The following is a 21,592-nucleotide window of genomic DNA, read 5'->3' on the forward strand; positions in this document are numbered from 1 at the left end:
ATTCCCTGGGCAGTTGGAATCTTGTTCATAAAGTGTTTTCCCATACCTATAGCTCATAGTGTTCTCTCTACCTTCCCTTCTAGTTGGATTAGAGTTTCAGGTCTTACATTGATGTTCTTAACCCATTTGGAGTTCATTTTAGTGCAATGGGAAGAAGAGAGGTTTCAAACTCAATCTTCTACATGTCGCTATCTTGTTTCTCCATCCTCATTTGTTCAAAATGCTGTCTTTGCTCCAGTGAGCACTTTTGCCTGCATTGTCAAAAATCAGGTACCTGCAGTTACTTGAACTCATATCTGAATTTCAATTCTATTCCATTGATTCCTGTTCCTGTTTTTATGCCACTACCATGATATTTTTATTACAATGACCTTATAGCATAACTTTATTACTATTGCCTTTTAGTATAGCTTTAAGTCAGGGATGGTGATACTACCAGAGGTGTTCTTTTTGATGAGTACATTTTTGGCTATCCAAGGCCTTGTGTGCTTCCATAAGAATTTTGAGAGTGTATTTTATTTTATATTTCTTTGAAAAATGTTGCTGGGAATTACTGGAATTGCATTGAATCTGTATAATGCTTTTGAAGGGATGGTCATTTTGATAATATTAATTCTTTCAATCCATGAGCATGGAAGCTTGTTCCATCTTCTTATGTCTTCCTTCAGTTATTTCTTAAGTGTTTTTAACAATATCATTTTCAACATTGCATTTTAGTTTCTGGACCCAGATAATTTATTAATATGGGAAGCTCATTACTGAAGGCACCTTATAAGTAAGAACACATTAAAGGATTGTCAAAGCTATACTTACTATCAGGGTGTCCTATTTCAAAAATTGATGAAATTCCTGTTCAAAAACAGCCAACTTAAAATAAATTTGTGTCTTTTGATGATTTGTAGTTTGATAACATCTATTATCTGATTTTCCAATTTCTAATTTCCTCGGGTTTCTCAAAATAATTGGCATGTATGCAAATCTGTAAGTATGTATTTAGTTGGCACATTAAAATTAATCTAAAAGTTAATTCGTATGTTCAGATTTAGTAAGTGGTAAATATCACAATATTGTTAGTTAATATTAAATTACACAACCAATTTCTTTTTTTTAACCTTCTATTTTATTAATTAATATTGTACTCAGTAAATACAGTCCAGTTGGTACCATTGTTAGCCTCTTCCCTGTCCTCCCTCCTCTCCTGCGCCCCTTCTTGTTGAGGTATATGGACACAGAGGCTCCCAAGACCTCACCACTGAAGCAGACCTAAAATGAACCCAACCCATTTATTTTGAGTTGACATATTCAAACCAACTGATACGGACCCTCTCATGACTCGTGCTCAGCAGCAGCTATAGAATATTTAGATCCCACAATTGATCATTGGATGAACCATCAGGGACTGTTGGAATGCACTTTACATCATTTCTACTTCAGTTTGATAATTCCTCCAATATTTTTGTAGGCAAAACTATAGTATGTACAGTATGTATAATCTCAGAGTTGAACTGTGGCATAGATGTTAAATAGTGCACAACTCTCTACCCTTAAGAATTAATTTTATATATACTGCCTTTAGCTTAAATTTTGCTGCTTTTAATTTTTATTACTAATGCTAATTTATTGGTTTAAACATGAATCTACTTATAAATGGTTTAAAGAAAAGTAACAGTATTTCTAAGAGCTATCTCTGTGCTTTTGTTGAATTAGTTCCAATACCCAGTTCAACTTCTTCCCTCCTCTGCTTGAATCTCCAAAGATTCAGTTTAAGTGCAGACTTAACTCTGAAATCTTTTTTTATTATCCTTCGCCCTGACACTGGTCCTCTTCTGAATTCATTGTCAGGATGAAGTCTGCCATCAAATAGTTCAAAATCTCCTGGTGATTGAAAAAGAGCAAACTTCAAAAAATGACTAATGACACAAGCCAGTCACACGGGAGTCACACGAACCATAAGTGTCTACCTAAGGCCAGGCAGATCACAGGAGTATAGAAGACCTGTGCTTATTGAAAAATGGCAAAATGCCACAAAAAGAATGCTGCAGATATTAACAAAATAATAAATTCCTATGGATATAAATGTGAGTAAAATGCCTATAATTACTTCTCTGTGAAAATTTTAAGGAAATATACTTGAAGACATAGAATATTTAATAAAGATTATGGAATTACTGTTTCTTTATAAATGAGTAGATTGTCCAAGGTATTTGCCCAAGTAATTTCAAAGAGGCAACATTTCATGAACCAAATAAATGTGTTTAAACTCTTGTAACTTGCATCAGGAGACATAAATAGTATGCACTCATAATGTAGGAAAGAAGATTGCAGAGTTGTGTTGTAATAACTAGCCTGAGTTTTCTTATAATCGTTCAAAAGAGAAGTAATCTGATTTTGTAGGATTTGTCCTGGGTATGCAGACAGAAAATTCTCTAGGGCAGAGGAATGCAATTCATTGCAGTATTGCAGCATGATAGAAATATTTCTTAAAGAACATCAAATTCCCTGTGTTCCAATTCAATGCTCTCCAGGTAACAATATAATCTATCATTGGTTTTCCTGTGTAGACATCATCAAACCTGCCAGAACAGTTTCTCTTGATCAACCCAGCTACTGTGGCATCTTACCCATTTAAGATTAATAACTGAGCTTAGTGTTTCATTAATCAGTACCCTGTGAAAGGTTTACTTGGCTTCTACTTCCTTTTTACAATTACTAGAGTATATTGCTTGGACTTTTAATCAACTATATGATTATCCATGTTAAAGGTGAACTGAATTTAGAATAAAACAGAAAATTTTGATGTCTAAAATGTTGTCTACTTATTCCTAAAACAAACATTGCAATTCATAAAATGCTTCCATAAAATAAAAATTTGAGTAACAGTTGTATTTATTTATTTATTGAGGTAGGCTCTTGCTCTAGCTCAGGCTGACCTCAAATTCACTATGTGGTATCAGGCTGACCTAGATCCTCCTAGCTCTGCTTCCAGAGTGCTGGGAATAAAGGTGTGTGCCACTATGACTGGCCAAAGAACACTTTCTGAATAGCCCTTTGGGTCTGAATTTTTCCAGTAATCTTCTACTAAATGAATGAGCATAACTTTTGATAATTACTATGTTTTCAAAATGGATGTGTTTTTTCAGATAAAGACTGAACATCAAGTTTTCCATTTGCTATATCATTTCAGTCTTTGGAAATATATTCATAAACATTGAAACTCATGTGCAGGTAATAAAATTACCAGGTTGGAGACTGGTTATTCTTTCAAATTTATATTTATATTTTAAGAAAGAGTTAAGAATGAATAGAAAGGTCTACACAGATCAAAAATTAATATTGATCATAATTGTATACTTTTTTATTATTCTCTCTTCTATTATTCTACTCTTCACTTGGTTTATTTGCACCAAACAGCGTCTGTGATTCTGGAGAATACTTTTGCATGAGCTACCATAACACACAAAATCATCAACTACACATTACCATGTAAAATGGCATATGCAGGCTGGAGAGATAGATTGAACAAAAATGCTTATTGTGCAACTGCAAGTACCTTAGTCCAGAACCCTGGAAGCCAGTTAAAAGCCCAATGCTGTTGCCAGTGTCTGTAATCTTAGTAGGCCTGAAAAAGAAAAGGGAGGTTGAAACAGAATTTCCCAGAAGCTCACTGGCCAGTCTGCCTGACTAATGTAGCGATGAAGGAAAACAAGGCCATGTGTCCAACAAGGGGGAAGGCAAGGGTCAAAACCTGAAGCTGTCAACTGACACGAGCCTGCACTCACATACAGGAGCTACGCATGCTACTGTGTGCACATACATGCACAAATCCTATATGATAGTAAAATAGAATGAAAGGTGATGGGAACCTAGAGATGACAGAAATTAGTCTTCAAAGAAGTAAATATCATAAGCTTCAGAAAATTTGGAGACAGGATATAACCAATGTGACAGGGGTTTCAATAAATGTTAGGGTCAAATCTTTCTGAATCTATAAAAATAACCTGCGTAGCATTCAGAAAGTTATACAGAAGATTTATTTCAGACCTCAATGGACAAAATGAAAATCCTTTATTGTTTGTGATACTTACTGATGGTGTTTTGAATATTATTCATTTTCTCTTGGCATCATTATGACAAAACATATGAGTGTTAATAGTTTCAGATAAAGAATGGTTGGCCTATTCTATCATCATCCTATTTTAATAAGTCTTCATAATGAGAAATGAGAAAAGTAGAAAAAAAATTATGAGTAGCCTTACTTCTAGGTTCAGAGCTTGGCAAGTTGTTTAAGGAACATCAAAGAGACAATAAATCATTACTCATTTTAAAATGTGCATTTATTTTGTATTAATAGGTATTATTTTAAATAATGTTAGGTTTATAAAAATCCTTATGATTTGTCTCTTCAAATTTTAGCCTTCTTCATGTTTCTATCAGGACAAACCTTTTTGGCTAGGATTTATACATTTTTCTAAATTGTGCAATTTTCTTGCATCTATACATAACTCCTCAGACTTTGAGTCTCAGTTGTAATATCTCCTCTTTTACTGTTAATTTTGTTTGTTTTAATACTCCATTTTTTCTGGATTTGCATATTTACACATTAATCAGATTTACCTTTATCTTTTCAAACAATAACTCAGAGGTGCTGGTCCTCCTCCCTCTTTAAAAAAAAATGTTTTTCATTCATTCTGCTATGATTTCTGATATTTTCTTTCTGCTGCCTTGGGGCTTTGTTTGTTATTCTTATTGTGACCTTAGCTTATTCTTAGATGATATTTCTTCTTCTATGCTTAAGTTTTCCATCTAGTACTAATATTTTTTTGTTTCTTTTTATTTATTTATTTGAGAGTGACAGACAGAAAGAGAGAGAGAGAATGGGCATGCCAGGGTTTCCAGGCACTGCAAACAAACTCCAGATATGTAGATGTGTGTGCCCACTTGTGCATCTGTCTAACGTAGGTCCTGGGCAATTGAGCCTTGAACCTGGGTCTTTAGGCTTCACAGGCATGCAGGTAACCACTAATCCATCTCTCAAGCCTGCTAGTACTACTTTTTATTAATCATACCATATGTTTTCATATATCTGTGCATTTTACTTGTCTAAATGTTGTCTTTTATCTTTTTTATCTTCTTGTTTGATTCTCTGTTGGATAATAGTCATCATCAAGTTGACTGCTTTTGGACTCACCTAGGAGACATGCCCTTGGGAATATTTGTGAAAGTGTTGCTAAAGCCATTTAATTGAAGAAGAAAAACCCACCCTAAATGTAGGTGATATCTCATGGGAAAATATTTTGGATTAAATAAAAAGGAGAGTTAGTGGAGGGCCAACATTCTTAAAATCACTTCCTGTTTATGAATGTGATGCCACTAGCTAGCTCATATTCCTGCCTTGACAGAGACTTATTCTCATTGCCACGTTTTTGACACTGTGATGGGACAGCACCTCAAACTGTGGAGTGAAAATAAACTCACCTTCACAAGTTGCTTTTCTCAGATATTTTTACATAGCAAAGACAAAATTAACTAGTATTGGTTGTTCATATTTTGTTTAAGATCAAAATAGGTGTGTATTTTCCTACATTACTTTTAAAATTTCAATCAAGATTAATATCATTCTGATCAGACAAAATGCTTGTGATGATTTCTACCTTAAAATTCTAGACTTGATTTGTGGGTGAACATAGGGTCTATTCTGTAGAATGACATATGTATGCTTCAGAAGAAAGTATGTTTTGTTGTTGTTGCCATTGTTGCTAACACATGAAATTCTCAGTACATTTTAGTTATGTCTATTTGGTCTGTATTCAATTTTGTTATCTACATATTCATTTTTTGTCTAAATGATTTAAATATATTAGTAGCTTTAGTCTGATATTAAAGTTCCTTGTTACTACTTATCTATCATTTTCTCCCTTTGGCTATCCTGGGTGTGGATCTTCAGTCTAGCTCTACTGGGTCTGTAGACAGACATTCAGAACTCAGCAGCTGTACAAGTTGACACTGTTGGCTTCTTTCTCTTTCTGCTGTAGATCATAATGAAGTGAGCTAGCTTCTTTTCACATGATGGAACTTCTTGTAGATTTTGAAAGCCTGAAATAAACCCTTTCATCCCCAAAGCTGCTTTTGGTTTGATGTTTATCTCAGCAATGAAAATGTAACTGCAACAGTAAAATAGGTACTGAGAACTGTGGTTGTTGGTGCAATAAATCTAACAATGAAGGGCTGGAGAGATGGCTTAGTGGTTAAGTGCTTGCCTGTGAAGCCTAAGGACACTAGCTTGAGGCTCTATTCCCCAAGACCCACCTTAGCCAGAACCCCATGGGGCACACACTTCTGGAGTTAGTTTACAGTGGCTGGAGGGCCTGGTGTGTCCATTCTCTCTCTCTCTCTCTCCCTCTTTCTCTGTCACTCTCAAATAAATAAATAAAAATAAAATATATTAAAGCATCAAGATTCTACTTAAAAACAATCTAACAATGCAGGTTTTGGTCTCTGAGAATGTGTTTGTGGGAAGAATGTGGAAGGACTTGGTACTCTGAGGGGATGGAAAAAGTCTTGTAATGCTGTAGGCAGAGCTTAATTTGTAGATATCATGAAATTTTTAAAAGTGCAAAATGCAGAGAGAAATCTGGACTGTGATAGCTTTTCTTATGAACTTTGGAAGAGAAAGGAGAGAACTTTGTTAGAACTGGGCTCCTGGTATAAAGGCTGGCTGTGTTTTTCCACCCATGCCCTGAAAATATGAACAAGTTTAACTTAAAAGTAATGAACTGGTTGGTGTTATTTTAAAAAGATATAAAACAGAAAGATATGAAAGATGTACAGTTTATTACAGGAAAAAAAATAAAGCAAATTTAAAATTGAAGGCACACAGTTTGGTTTTAGGTTACTTATGATGCAATTGTTAAGCAGATTGCCATTATTAAAGGTGAACCAACACCTTTACATTGGGACAATGGAAAAGATGCCTAAAGGTGAAATACCCCCATGGAAGTCTCAAATAAGCAGGAATGCAAATTATTTGCAAGGAGTAAGCTTGAAGGAAGACTTCTCAGGGAGTTACCTGATCTTTAACATTTATTTCCCCCTGAAATTAGAAATTTGGCTATGCTGCACTACTGATACTGGCCTTGGAAACAAAAAATACAGTTTAGTGAGTCAATCAATGTGTAACATGCTTTTGCTTTGTGGAAACGATACTTGAACATGTGAAGCAGAGCTGAAATCTCTGTGTGAGGGTCAATAAGGTCATTGTACAATGGTAAGAAGGTAATCACTTCCAAAAGCCACTGTTGACATGTGGCATGTAAACCCAGGTATAAATCCCTGTATGAATAACATGTATTATGGAGCTTCTAAGATGGACTGCAAAGTGTAGACTAGAAGTTGTTTGGGACATACCACATCTATAAAATGGCTAATATGGAGAAGTCCTGGAGGAGCAGAATTGAAACCCAGAGACTTCTTCATCACTGGTTATAGATGTCAGACTTGAATCTGCAGATTTTTACTTACTGGTTACTGATTTTCCATTGCTCTAGTCTGTTCTTATTATGCAATTTTCAATAGGAATGCTTGCTCTGTGCCTTTATGTGTTAGAAGTATGTAACTTACTGATTGATTTATAAAAGGCTCAGAGTTAAGATAAAGTCTTAGAGGACTTCTTGTCAAGATGGTGTTTGCCTAACTGCATCGTACCTCCCAGGGAAGGAAAGGCAAGATGTTTAGGGTTCATTGGGTGGTTTAGCAGTGAGCAGACTCTAACAGATCTCCAGTGGGAAGACACAGAGTAGCAAAGAAGGAAATCTGCTGATTCCCATTCTCTTGGGTAGACAACCAGTCCCTCAATCCCCTCAAGCATCTGCCTAGCCACAGTCCCAGCCACATGTTCCTCCTACATTAACCACAGGCAAGGGAATCCTGGCCAGCAGGCTAACATAGCTCCACATGTGCTTCCATGCTTGCAAACACCATCCCACTCTCCAGTGTAATCCCACCCCTTTGCTCTGACCCAGGCCAGCAGGCTAGGGTTCACACCTCCTTAGGCTCTCCCAGCACAGGGGACTTCCATGAACCCTCTTCATGTCACATGACCCACAGGAGTCCCATATCCCCACCCTAACTTGTCACAAGACCCAACAGTCCTATCTACCCCATGCTACAGGGTCAAAAGAGACCCAATATCCCATCCATCCCTTCACCCTTTAGTATCAGGTAACTACCATGCATTCCCATACTCCCCCACTTTGCAGCCCAGCCACAAAACCAGTCTGCTTTTTTTTTCCATTTCCCTCTAACCCAATCCCCTCAAGCCAACTAAAAAATAGTCCCACACCCCGAATAACAGAACATCAAGCCCCTTCATCAGGTCCCTGGGCCCACACCAGAGACCCAGAGGCTCCTTTCATCTGAGCAGGCAGGCTCCATTGTCATCAGAAGCTTAGAGGAATCAAACATAGTAAAGAATAATCAGTGAACACACTTCAAGGGTAGACTACAGCTTCCTTCTAAATTAAATAAGACTCCTACACTGTGATGGACAGACCACAGTACAAAAGGAATAACATGAAAAATCAAATGCAAGTAAATCTAATAAGATTTCCCAGTCCCAAAATGGTTATCTCTAATAAAAACATAGAAGAGACAATAGAGTCAGAATCATAAAATGAAGATTCAAGCTATGCAACCCTGACCAAGCAAATAGCAGAACTTTCAAAAAAGCAACAAAGGGCCAATAATCATATGAAAGTTGTCCTATCCAAATTAGACCTAATAGATAAGAACCAGAAGGACTCCAAAGACAGTTAAATGATTTGAAGGAGAATACAAAAAAGAAAGGGACCTCAATAACCAGATGTTTAAGCTCAATGAAGACATAAAGAAATGCAAGGATGAATTCCAAGAAGCATTAAGAAATTAAAGAAATGGACTTCCGGCCAAGATGGCGACCGCCTAGCTGCGCTGCAGATACCGGGGAAAGAAAGGCAAGAAATTAATGTTATCAGGGTCTTCTTGCCAGTGGGAGGGCACAGAGTGGAGAAAAACAGGGAAACACACATCCCCTCTCGGGTGGGTAGTCTACCCCCACACATACAGCCACCGCATCCCGCACCATGTGGCTGTGCTCTGATCGCACGTACACCAGCCAATCGCGCGAATGCCAGCCCACTGCGCTGATGCGGGGACCTCTGCCTTTGTGCTCTGATCGTGCGTGTTGGCCAGCAACGCTGTGCTCGGTTCGCACGCCCACAGGGGCCACCTCTGCTATGATTAGGCAGCTGCCAGGACCCCCCAAAGCTGAGCTCTGATCGCTTGCCCGCAGGTCAGCCTCTGCTGTGTCCTGACCCTGTGCCCGCATCAGCTGCCTCTGCACTACAATTGCACGTGCAGTGGGCCCAGTCCCACAGCAAGGACCACACGAGACCACACTGAGTCACTACCGCCAGTTCAGGTGCCATCACCTACCTGTCCATTGCCACCCATCCCCCATTCCCCTGAGGCAGGAGAGCGCAGAATGTTGGCAGGTCCCAGTGTTCCCAGCCAGAGTTTGGGCAGCTTCATGGCTTCCTACCTCAGTCCCCATTCAAACTCAAAGGTAGGCAGCTTTGTTGCATTATTGGATGAGAATTCAGGCAACTTTGGTGCCACTGTCAGGCAGTAGATAGGCGGCTTTGGCAAGAGAGAGCAAAAACCCAGGCTGGTTACAACTGCCCCAGGCTGCCTTGATTCTCATTGAGCGAGATCCCAGGCAGCTCCACCCACCTACCTGCCCATACACTAACATGGGTAGACCACAGCACAAAATAAATAACATGAAAAATAAAATGCAAGAAAAGCCAGACAGATCACCCAGTCCAACAATGATTACATCTAAGCAAAACATAGAAGAGTGCTTAGGATCAGAACATCAAGTGGAAACAATGAACAATGCAACCCTGACCAACCTACTGCTAGAACTTCCAGGAAAGCTATAAAGGACAGATAATCGTGTGGATGCTACCATCAGTAAGCTAGAGCAATATGATAAAACAATAGAAGGAATTCAAAGAGAGCTAAGAGAGTTGAGGGAAGGTGAAAAAAAAGAGGATCTTAAAATCAGCTGGCCACACTAAATGAAAACATAAAGAAATACAAGGATGATTTCCAAGAATCACCAAGAAAATCAGAAAATGAGGTGAAAAGGGAGCTGGACAGAGTGATGGAAGTGATACATAGAAAGTAGTAGAAAATGCAAACTTAATTGAACAAGTCCAAAACTCGCTAGAGGCTCTCAAGAATAAAGTCAGTGAAGTGGAGGATAGAAACTCTGATTTGGAAGAAAGGATGAAGAAACAGTTCGAGAGTCCAAAAATTTCAGTAAGTTCAGAAGTTACTGTGAACAGAACATGAGGGAATTGTGGGATACCTTAAACGTCCTAATATCAGAATCACTGGAATACCAGAAGGAGAAGAATTTCAGACCAAAGGCATGGAGAACTTATTTAACACAATAATTGAAGAAAACTTCCCCCGTCTCTTAAAAGAAAGACCCATCAAGATACAAGAAGCAAACAGAACTCCTAACCAACTAGACCAAAGGAGAAACTCCCCAAGACATATTATCATTAAGACTCTAAACATTGACACCAAAGAGAAAATGCTAAAAACAGCTAGGGAAAAACAGCACACCACTTTCAAAGGAAACCCCATCAGAACTACTTCAGACTTCTCAATGGAAACCCTGAAAGCTAGAAGGGCCTGGAATGAAACTCTCCAAATTCTAAGAAACTATGGCTTCCAACCAAACTACTCTACCCGGCAAAAGTCTCCCTTATAATAGATGGTGAAAGGAAAACTTTCCATGACTACACTCAGCTTTACAATTATATGAACACAAAACCAAACCTACAGAAAGTATTCCAGGAAATTCTCCACAGAGAAGAAACAAATAACCAAACACAAATCCTACAAGAAGCAGATCACAACAACCAAACCCAGAGTAGACAGAAAAAGTTTCAAATTCCATGGAAATACCAACACATCTCTACCACCACAACATGGCAGGGATCAAATCAAATCTCACAGTCATCACCCTAAATATTAATAGCCTTAATTCACCCATCAAGAGACACAAGCAAACAGGGTGGATCAAAAAATTAGCCCCCTCAATCTGCTGTCTTCAAGAAACCCACCTTTCCTCTAAAGACAGAAACCTTCTCAGGGTGAAAGGGTGGAAAACAATATTCCAAGCAAATGGGAATAAGAAACAAGCAGGTGTACCTATATTAATATCAGATAAAGTTGACTTCAACCCCAAAAATATCAAAAAAGACAAAGAAGGCTACTTCCTACTTATAAAGGGAACAATCCATCAAGAGGACATTACAATCATAAATCTGTATGCACCAAACACAGGGGCACCACAGTTCATGAAACAAAACCTACTTGACAATAAAACAGAAATAACCACCAACACCATCATACCTGGGGACATTAACACACCATTATCAGTAATAGACAGATCATCCAAACAGAAGCTCAATAGGGAAGTAAGAGAGCTCAACAAAACCATAGAGCACTTAGACCTAACAGACATCTACAGAACTTTCCATCCCAAATCCACAGACTACACATTCTTCTCAGCAGCCCATGGAACATTCTCTAAAATAGACCAAATACTGGGTCACAAAGACTGCCTCCACATATTTAGGAAAATCACCATAATTCCCTGCATAATATCAGATCATTATGCTATATTCCTAGAAATCAACAACAAAAAAACCAACAAGAACCCCAACGGCAATTGGAAACTGAATAGCACACTCTTAAACAATAAATGGTTAGTGGATGAAATAAAAAATGAAGTTGTAAAATTCCTGGAGTTGAATGACAATGAGAACACATCATACAAAACTTATGGGACACAATGAAGGCAGTCCTCAGGGAAAAATTCATAGCACTCAATGCCTTCATAAAAAAGACAGAAAGATCCCAAATGAATCGCCTAACCATCCACCTAGAGGCATTGGAAAAACAAGAAAAATCCAACCGATAGAGCTCCAGAAGGAAAGAAATAATTAAAATCAGAGCAGAAATTAATGAATTGGAAACCAAGGAAACAATCTAGGAAATTGACAAAACAAAGAGCTGGTTCTTTGAAAAAATAAACAAGATTGACAAACCTCTGGCCAATTTGAACAAGCAAAAAAAGGAGAGACTACAAATTAACAAAGTTCAAAATGAAAAAGGAGAGATCACAACAGACGTATTTGAAATCGGCAGAATCAGCAGGACTTATTTCAAAAACCTTTACTCCACAAACTGGAAAATGTGGAGGAGATGGATAAATTCCTGGATGCATATCATGACCAACATGTGACTCTGACATTCTTTCCGCCCCCTCTTCCACAAAATTTCCCTGAGCCATGTTGGGTTCATTTTTGGTCTGTTTCAGTCCTGAGGTGTTGGGGGCCTCTGAGGCTCGGGCTCTCTGATTTGGTAGTTGATTTTTCTCTGCATTGGTCTCCTTCCCCTTTGTGCTGGTATCTGGTTCACAGGAAAACATCGCCCTTGCTTGTTTCACCAATTGTCCTTAGTTTCAGTTGGGCCCTTTTTGAGGTATGTTGGGGCAGCTCTCTCCTTAGGATCTGCATCTATCTGAAAAAGAGAAGCAGATTCTCCAACCTCTATTCCACAAAACTGGAAAATGTGGAGGAGATGGATAAATTCCTGGATGCATATCATCTACCAAAGCTAAACTCAGAGCAGACTAATCACCTCAATGAACCCATTACACCCACGGATATTGAAAAAGTAATAAAAAAAAACTCCCCAAAAAGAAGAGTCCAGGACCAGATGGATTCCCAGCCAAATTTTATCAAACCTTCATGGAAGAACTCAAACCAATCTTTCTAAAACTGTGCCACACAATTGAAGAACAGGGAAAGCTACCCAACTCCTTCTATGAAGCTAGTATCACCCTAATCCCAAAACCAGGCAGAGATGCCACAAGAAAAAAAAAAAAAAACTACTGGCATATTTCCCTAATGAACATAGATGGAGAGAGATTGGAGGAATTCCCATTAAGATCAGGAATAAGACAGGGTTGTCCTCTCTCACCTCTGCTTTTAAATATAGTACTAGAAGTCCTAGCTCAAGCAATAAGACAGGAGAAAGAAATAAAAGGGATACAATTTGGAAAGGAATAAGTTAAGTTAGCTCTATTTGCTGATAACATTATTTTATATGTAAGAGACACGAGAGACTCCATCCCAAGACTCCTGAAAAAGGTGACTATAGAAATACCAACAGACCCAGTTATTCCCTTACTGGTCATCTACCCTAAAAACTTCAAACCACAGGCCAGAGAGATTTGCTCAACCTTGTTTGTAGTGGCTCAATTTGTAATAGTTAAGAGCTGGAATCAACCCAGATGTCCATCACTAGAAGAATGGATAAATAAGATGTAGTATATCTACACAATGGAATTCTATATAGCAATAAGAAAAAATGACACAAAGAAATTTGAGGACAAATGGTTGAACCTGGAACTGATCATCCTCAGTGAACTTAATCACAGAAAAAACATTTCCTCATAGTCTCACTCATCTACAACACCTAACCTGAAACTACCCAAGATACCTTACATACCCAGAAAGCATTTCATGGTCTAGACACTAGGAGGGATGGGGAGGGAGGGCAGGGCATTGAAGGGTAGGAAACACTAATCTAGACCCAAATGGCAATGGTATCATAAAATTCTACTTCCTAAAAGGTAGACCAAATGGCTGAACCTGTACCATGCCCTTACAGGAAACACCTGGACCACAAGACACTGGAGATGGTAGGATCAAGTCTAACCTAAATCCTCTCCCTCTTCCTTTCTCTCTCTCTCTCTCCAACTCCTATATATTAGTTACCTTTTTTCCTCATTTTCTTAGTAGGCACTGACCTGTAACTCCCAGTACCAGTATGGGGCTATCATCCACAATGAGCTTCTGATCAGAGAAACCTACAAGGTTTCCTAAAATAATGAGAAATTTCTGTCAGAGTACTCGATGACCCAAAAAGGTTAGTGGTAAGACCCTATTGCTGAAGACACCATATGCAGCTGGCAAGTAAAATGGAATGGCACGGCTAGAAGCCAGGAGTGAGTCAGTCCCCAGACAGTCATTGTGTCTAGTTCCAGAAGGTGCTACATGGGTGACTGGGGGTAACGACCAACATCTGTCCAAGCAACTCATGGTCCAACCTACATCGCAGCAAATAACCTCTTGTGATGCCCACATAAGTGCAATAGTGGCATATAGCCATGGTGGGGAACCAACTACTCTTGATTTGGCTAACTGATTCCCTCAGTGGTCCAAGACCCATATATGGGACTGGGAAACAAGTCAGAACCATATCCAAACATAAGCCGGCTCTCCAATATCAAGTTACCATCAATTAGGGGGCACAAGAGGACCTTCAGCTATTAAACCCTCTATTTAAAAAGTAAGGGTTATCTCATTTGACCTGGTGCTAACTTATTCTCCATTGGAGAATCTGCTTCTCTTTTTCAGATACATGCTGATCCTAAGGAGAGGGCCACCCCATCATACCTCAAAAGGGCCCTGTCTGAAACTAAGGAAAATTGGTGAAACAAGCAAGGGTGTTTTCCTGATGAACCAGATACAAGCACAAGGGGGAAGGAGACAAACAGAGAGAAAAAGCAACTCCTATCAAATCAGAGAGCCAGAGCCTCAGAGGCTCCCAACACCTCAGCACTGAAGCAGACCAAAAATGAACTCAACATGGCTCAGGGAAATTTTGCTGAAGAGGGGGCGGAAAGAATGTCATAGCTACATGTTGGGTCATGATATACAGAAACATTTATCATACCAATAACTGTGGGCTAACCCCACCATGCACGACCCATATACCTCAACAAGGAGGGGCCAATGGGGATGGGGTAGGTCATGGATGAGCCTAATAATGGTACCAAACTGCCTGTACTTGCAGAATAGAAAACTAATTTAAAAAAGTGTCAAGAATAAAAATAAAAGAATTACAATCCCCCTCCCCCCCAAAAAAAAAAGTCCAAATTGATCAAAGCCCTCAATATAAAACTAGAAACTTAGCTACTACTGGAAGAAAAAACTAGGAGGAACTTTTGATTACATAGGAATAGGAAAAAACTTCCTGAACAAAACCCAAGTAGCTCAGGAATTTAAACAGTCACTCAAACTTTGGGAGCTTATGAAGCTGAAATGTTTCTTCACAGACAAACATACAGAAAGCAGAGACAATAGATTACCCACAGAATGGGAGAAAGTTTTTGCTGGCTATGAAACTGACAGAGGCCTAATTTCTAGAATCTACAATGAATTCAAAAACCTAAACAATAAAAAGTCAAACAACCCTGCTCTCCATTATCAAGCTCCCAGTAATTGTGGGTTACAAGACGGCTTACAACCTATTAAATTCTCCCTAAAATGATAATGGTTTTCCTATTTATCTGGTGCTGAATTCACTCTCCATTAGAGAATTCGCTACTCTTTTCAGGATGGACACAGATCCGGAGGACCGAATCAGCCCATCACAAATCAACAGGGCCCCAGCTGATACAAAGAATAATTGGGGAAATGATCAAGAGTGTTGTTTTGTTGGTGAACCTGGTACCAGCACAATGGTGAAGGAGATAGACACAGAGGACACTCAACTCCTACCAAACCAGATATCCAGGGACACAGACTCCCAAGACCTCTTCAGTGAAGTACACCTAAAAGGAACCCAACATGGCTCAAGGAAATTTGTGTCAGAGGGGGCAGAACAATTGTTAGAGCCACATGTTGGGACATTATACACAGAGCCATTGCCTCTTACCCATAGCTAATGGCTAACTCTACAATGCCCAACCCACATTCCCCATTAAAGAGGGTCCCTTTGGAAGGGGGAGATCAGGGAGGAGGCAAACGATGTTACCAACATGGTTGTATACATACTGTGTACATAACTGATAAAAACAGAGAGTCTTAATTCCCAATGAGAGTTGGGAATTTGAAGTGTTAAAGTTGGTAAAGAATATGGGGGTCATTGTGGTTGGAATGAGTTTTCAGTGTAAGATTCTCATACATGTGGGCAGGGGTAGACTGTGGTGGTTTGAATGTATGGTCCTACACACTCAGGTATTTTTGATTATGATTTAACTTTCTACGTAAGTCCACAGCAGGCATATCCCTGCTGCAAGGGTGCATGTCACTGGGATGAACTTTCAATACAGACCTACAGGGAGTGTAAGGAGACTGTGAGCTCTGGCCATTTGTGCTTGCTGCTGTTAGTTCCTCTCACCCCCACCCCTCTCTGTTGTGGATACATGATTCTGTGAACCAGCTTCTTTTGACAGGATGGAATTCCCTTGGATTCTATAAGTCTGAAATAAACCTGTTCACTTCATCAATGGCTTATGCTTGGATATTTGTTCTAGCAATGAAAAGGTAACTGTACACAATACATATTTTTTTGAGGGGGTTGTATGTGTCCCAACATTGGAATTCACTTATATTTACATTTTTTGTATGCTTTCATTATTATTTTGGTAGTTTGTTGTTGTTGTTATATCAATGCAGGGCCTTATGCTAGCCCAGACTGACCTAGAATTTACTCCAAAGCAATTGGAATGAAAATGTAACCTTGTAGGAAAATTATCAGTCACACCAACTGCTTACGTATCTATAGAAATGATATTGCTAATCACAGAATAGAGAACCAGAGAAGTGCAGAGAATTCTGAGAATTCTAACATTGGCAATGTCTGATTTTAAGTGAGTCAAATTTATTATTTCAAGTGTGTATATTTAGACATCAAATTGTTATTTTTGGAAGGTTACTGGCATTTATACAATGACATTGTGTCACTTCATCCTACTTTCAGACCAACAGCTAAACATCAGCCAAGAATGGAATTAAGTATGTCCACATAAAATATTATTGACTTTTTGACACACTTTTTTTAAACAAAGAAGTATTATTAGTTATATGTTTATTTAATATAAAATTATAAATATACAGGCTAGATTTATTCAAAAATTTCACTTATTATTTGCAGTAGCATATGTGTGTGTGTTTGTGTGTGTGTGTGTGTGTGTGTGTATGTGCGTGTGTGTGTGAATGCATAGGGTCTCTTGAAGCTGCAGATGAATATTTTTCTAGCTATGTATGGGTAGCTGAAGAATTGAACTAGGCCCTGAAGGCTTTGCAAAATGTGCCTTTCAGTTTTGAACTATCTGTGCATCCCACAGACGAGCTTTAAAGAATAAATAATGTTCTAACTGTCATGGCACATGTTATATTCAGTTTTAGAATTATACTGATAGCATGTAGAAATAGTTCCTTTCAGTATAACTTTGGGAAATTATGTAATATGAAAGAATGCAGATTAATATTAAATCAGACTAGCAGTCTTAATTTGCCTTTGAATCTTGAGTGTTGACAGTTAGAGATAAAACTTTTTTTGTGCCTGAATAAAGTGATCTACTGTAGACTATAATTTCCATCATAGGCAATACACATTGACTTGGGACTTCAAGCATTAACCTAAAAAATAATGGAGTAGAGAACCCTATCTAAGATTATATTTATCTAAATATCTCAATTTATAGTAGAATAAAGTCATAACATATTTTATCAACATTCAAAGAGTTGATAACATAGACTTACCAATTTAATAACACAGTTAAAGAGTTATAATCTTGCCTTGTTCTTTTTGCTGCTTATTATTTTAATTATTACAGTGCCTTAAATTTAATTGCCATATGGTTATGACACAATTAGTACAGTGAAGACCCTGAAATATTTATTCGGAAGGTGAAGCATGTGAGTAACTTTTATACCTGTCATTTAATATTATTATTATTATTATTAATTGCATGCCTAAGACCTAAAATCTGTCATTATCTGAAGTTATCCTAAAAGTACTATTTTCAAACTTTGCACAATGTAATTTAACATGGCTCCAAGTTTGGCATTATAAAGAAGCATTTTCTCAGGGAAGAAATTTATTCTTCTATATATTTTCCTTGTGCTCTTTTACCTCTCTCCAAGGTATTCTGTCTGGATTTTATATGTACTTTTATGCATATATTTTCTTACACTAAGTAGATATCAATCCTGTCCTAAAATTTCCCCTTGAAGTCTAGTCAGTGCCTTCTGGTTTCCAGCATTTCTTCTTTAATTTAGTTTTACCCTTTTTCACGTTTCTTCTTATTCTTTATGAATTTCTCTATAATGCTGCATCAAATTAAAATCAGAAATCATTTCCCAAGTTATGTTACTCTTCTGTTTAATGGACTTTCATTTAATGTTTCTTCTTTTAGAGTACATTTTTTTTTTTTTTTGAGAAGTTACCTAGCTTCAACTTGATTTAGCAATAAGTAAGAGAAGATATCCAGGCCTAATATTTTCTAGATGATATGTTATTTTAAATTTACTCACTTAAGTTAGTTAATTATTCCTGAACCATTCATGCACAAATGGAAATATTCATCTATCTTTATTCTCAGATTATCTAGGGAATTCCTCTATTTTTTTAAAATTTAATTTATTAGTTTTCTTTTCAGTAAATACAGGCAGTTTGGTACCATTGTTTAGGCTCATCTGTGATCCACCCCTCCCATTGGACCCTCCTTGTTGATGTAAATGGGCAGTGCATTGTGGAGTTAGCCCCCAGTTATTGGTATGATAAATATCTCTGCAAATAATGACCCAACATGTGACTCTGACATTCTTTCCACCCCCCCTTCTGCAAAATTTCCCTGAGCCATGTTGGGTTCATTTTTGGTCTGCTTCAGTGCTGAGGTGTTGAGGGCCTCTGAGGCTCTGGCTCTCTGATTTGGTAGGAGTTGATTTTTCTCTGTGCTGGTCTCTTTCCCCTTTGTGCTGGTATCTAGTTCACAGAAAACATCACCCTTGCTTGTTTCACCAGTTGTCCTTAGTTTCAGTTGGGCCCCTTTTGAGCTATGTTGGGGCAGCTCTCTCCTAAGAATCTGCATCTATCTGAAAAAGAGAAGCAGATTCTCCAACGGAGAGTAAGTTAGCACCCAGAAAATTGAGATAACACTTACTTTTTTGATAGACAGTTTGATAGGTGTAGGCCCTCTTATACCCTGTGATTGATGGTAACTTGATATTGTAGAGTGGGCTTGTGTTTGGCTATGGTTCTGACTTGTTTCCCAGCTCCAGCTATGGGTCTAGTACCACTGAGTGGATCAGTTAGCCAAATCAAGAGCATTTGGTTCCTCACCATGGCTGTGTACCACTATTGCACTTGTGTGGGCATCACATCAGGTTATTTGTTGCTAATTAGGTTAATGAGTTGCTTGGACAGATCTTGGTCATTTCCCCCAGTCGCCTATATAGCACCTTCTCGCACTAGACATGCTGACTGTCTGAGGACTGACTCTCTCCTGGCTTCCAGCTATGTCATTCCATTTTACGTGTCAGCTGTGTATGGAGTCTTCAGCAATAGGGTCTTACCACTGGCCTTTGGTGGGTCATCAAGTACTCTGACAGAAGTCTGTCATTGTTTTGGGAAACCTTGTAGGTTTCTCTGATCAAAAGCTCATTGTGGATGGGAGGCCCAAGCTGGAAGTGGGGTCAGTGTCCACTAAGAATTTGAGGAAGAACATAACTAATATACAAGAGTTAGAGAGGAGAGAGATAGAGGGGAGGGGGGAGAGGGAGGGAGGGAAGATGTAGAAGACTTAGGTTAGTCGTGATCCTACCAGTGTCTTGTGGTTCAGGTGTTTCCTGTAAGGGTCTAGTGAAGGTTCAGCCATTTGGTCTGTCTTTTAGGAAGTAGAATTTTATGGTACCATTGCCGTTTGGGTCCAGATTACTGTTTTCCAACCTTTGATGCCTTCCCCCCCCCCCCCCATCCATTCTATTGCCTAGTCCATGAGGTGCTTGCTGAGTATGTAAGGTATTTTGGGTAGATTCAGGTTAGGTGTTGTAGATGAGTGAGACTATGTGTTGATTTTTTTTTTTTTTTCTGTGATTGGGTAAGTTTGCTGAGAATGATCTGTTCCATGTTCAACCATTTTTCCTCAAATTTCTTTATGTTGTTTTTTCTTACTGCTGTATAGAATTCCATTGTGTAGATATACGACATCTTTGTTATCCATTCTTCTAGTGATGGACATCTGGGTTGATTCCACCTTTAGTTATTACGAATTGAGCTTCTACAAACATGGTTGAGCAATTCTCTCTGGCCTTTGGTTTGAAGGTTTTAGGATAGATGCCCAGTAAGGGTATAACTGGATCTGTTGGTATTTCTATAGTCACCTTTTTCAGGAGTCTCCATATTGCTTTCCAAAGTGGTTGTACCATCCTGCATTCCCACCAACAGTGAATGAGTGTCCCTGCTTCTCCACATCCTTGCCAGCGTTTATTTTCATTTCACTTTTTGATGTTGGCTATCCTTATTGGGGTAAGGGGGAATCTCATAGTTGTTTTAATTTGCATTTCTCTGATGATTAGGGATGATGAACATTTTCTTAAGTGTGTGTTTGCCATTTGTATATCTTCCTCTGTGAATTGCCTGTTCAACTCTGTGCCCCATTTTTTGAGTGGGGTATTTGTCTTCTTACTGTTTAGACTTTTGAGTTCTTTGTAAATTCTAGAGATAAGACCTCTATCAGTTGGATAACCTGCAAATATTTTCTCCCATTCTGTGGGTATTCTATTGGCTTTAATTATTATATGCTTGTCTGTAAAGAAACTCTTCAGCTTCATATGATCCCAATGGTTGAGTGACTGTTTAAGAACTTGAGCCACTGGGGTTTTGTTCAGGAAGTCTTTTTCCATTCCTGTATCATGGAAAGTACTTCCTAAATTTTCTTCCAGTAGTATTCGAGTTTCTGGTCTTATGTTGAGGTCTTTGATCCATTTGGATTTGAGTGTAGTGCATGGTGAAATGTGTGGATCAAGTTTTAGTTTCCTGCATGTGGTTATCCAGTTTGTCCAACACCTTTTGTTGAAGATGCTATCTTTTTTCCAGTCTATATTGTTTGGGCTTTTGTCGAATATGAAGGAGCTATAGTTGCTTGGCCCAAAATCCGGGTCCTCAAGTCTATTCCATTGGTCTATACTCTTGTTTTTATGCCAGTACCATGCTGTTTTTATTACTATGGCTTTGTACTATAGCTTTCTATCAGGTATGGTGATGCCACCAGAGGTACTTCTTTTGCTGAGGATATGTTTGGATATGCGAGGCCTTCTGCCTTTCCATATGAAATTTGAGATCATTTTTTTCTATCTCTGTGAAGAACACTATAGGGATTTTAATTGGAATTGCATTAAATCTATATATTGCTTTTGGTAGGACTGTCATCTTCACAATATTAATTCTGCCTTTCCACGAGCATGGGAGGTCTTTCCATCTTTTCAAGTCCTCCTCAATTTTGTTTTTGAGAGTTTTTATATTTTTGTTGTATAGATCTTTTTCTTCCTTGGTTAATGTTATTCCAAGGTATTATTATTTTTTTGTTGCTATTGATAATGGGACTATGTCCTTTATTTCTTTTTCTGTGTCTTTGTCATTTGCATACAGAAATGCTACCAATTTTTGTGCTTTG

General features: G+C 38.4%; 1 pseudogene; it reads right to left on the reverse strand.

Annotated features, from left to right (window-relative positions):
* The window catches only part of LOC101617146, a 106,655-nt pseudogene extending 97,547 nt beyond the window's left edge, over positions 1–9,108 (reverse strand).
* Between the last annotated feature and the right edge of the window lie 12,484 nt (positions 9,109–21,592).

The sequence above is a fragment of the Jaculus jaculus genome, chromosome 4 (genome assembly GCF_020740685.1).
Source record: "Jaculus jaculus isolate mJacJac1 chromosome 4, mJacJac1.mat.Y.cur, whole genome shotgun sequence".
Lineage (NCBI taxonomy): Eukaryota > Metazoa > Chordata > Mammalia > Rodentia > Dipodidae > Jaculus > Jaculus jaculus.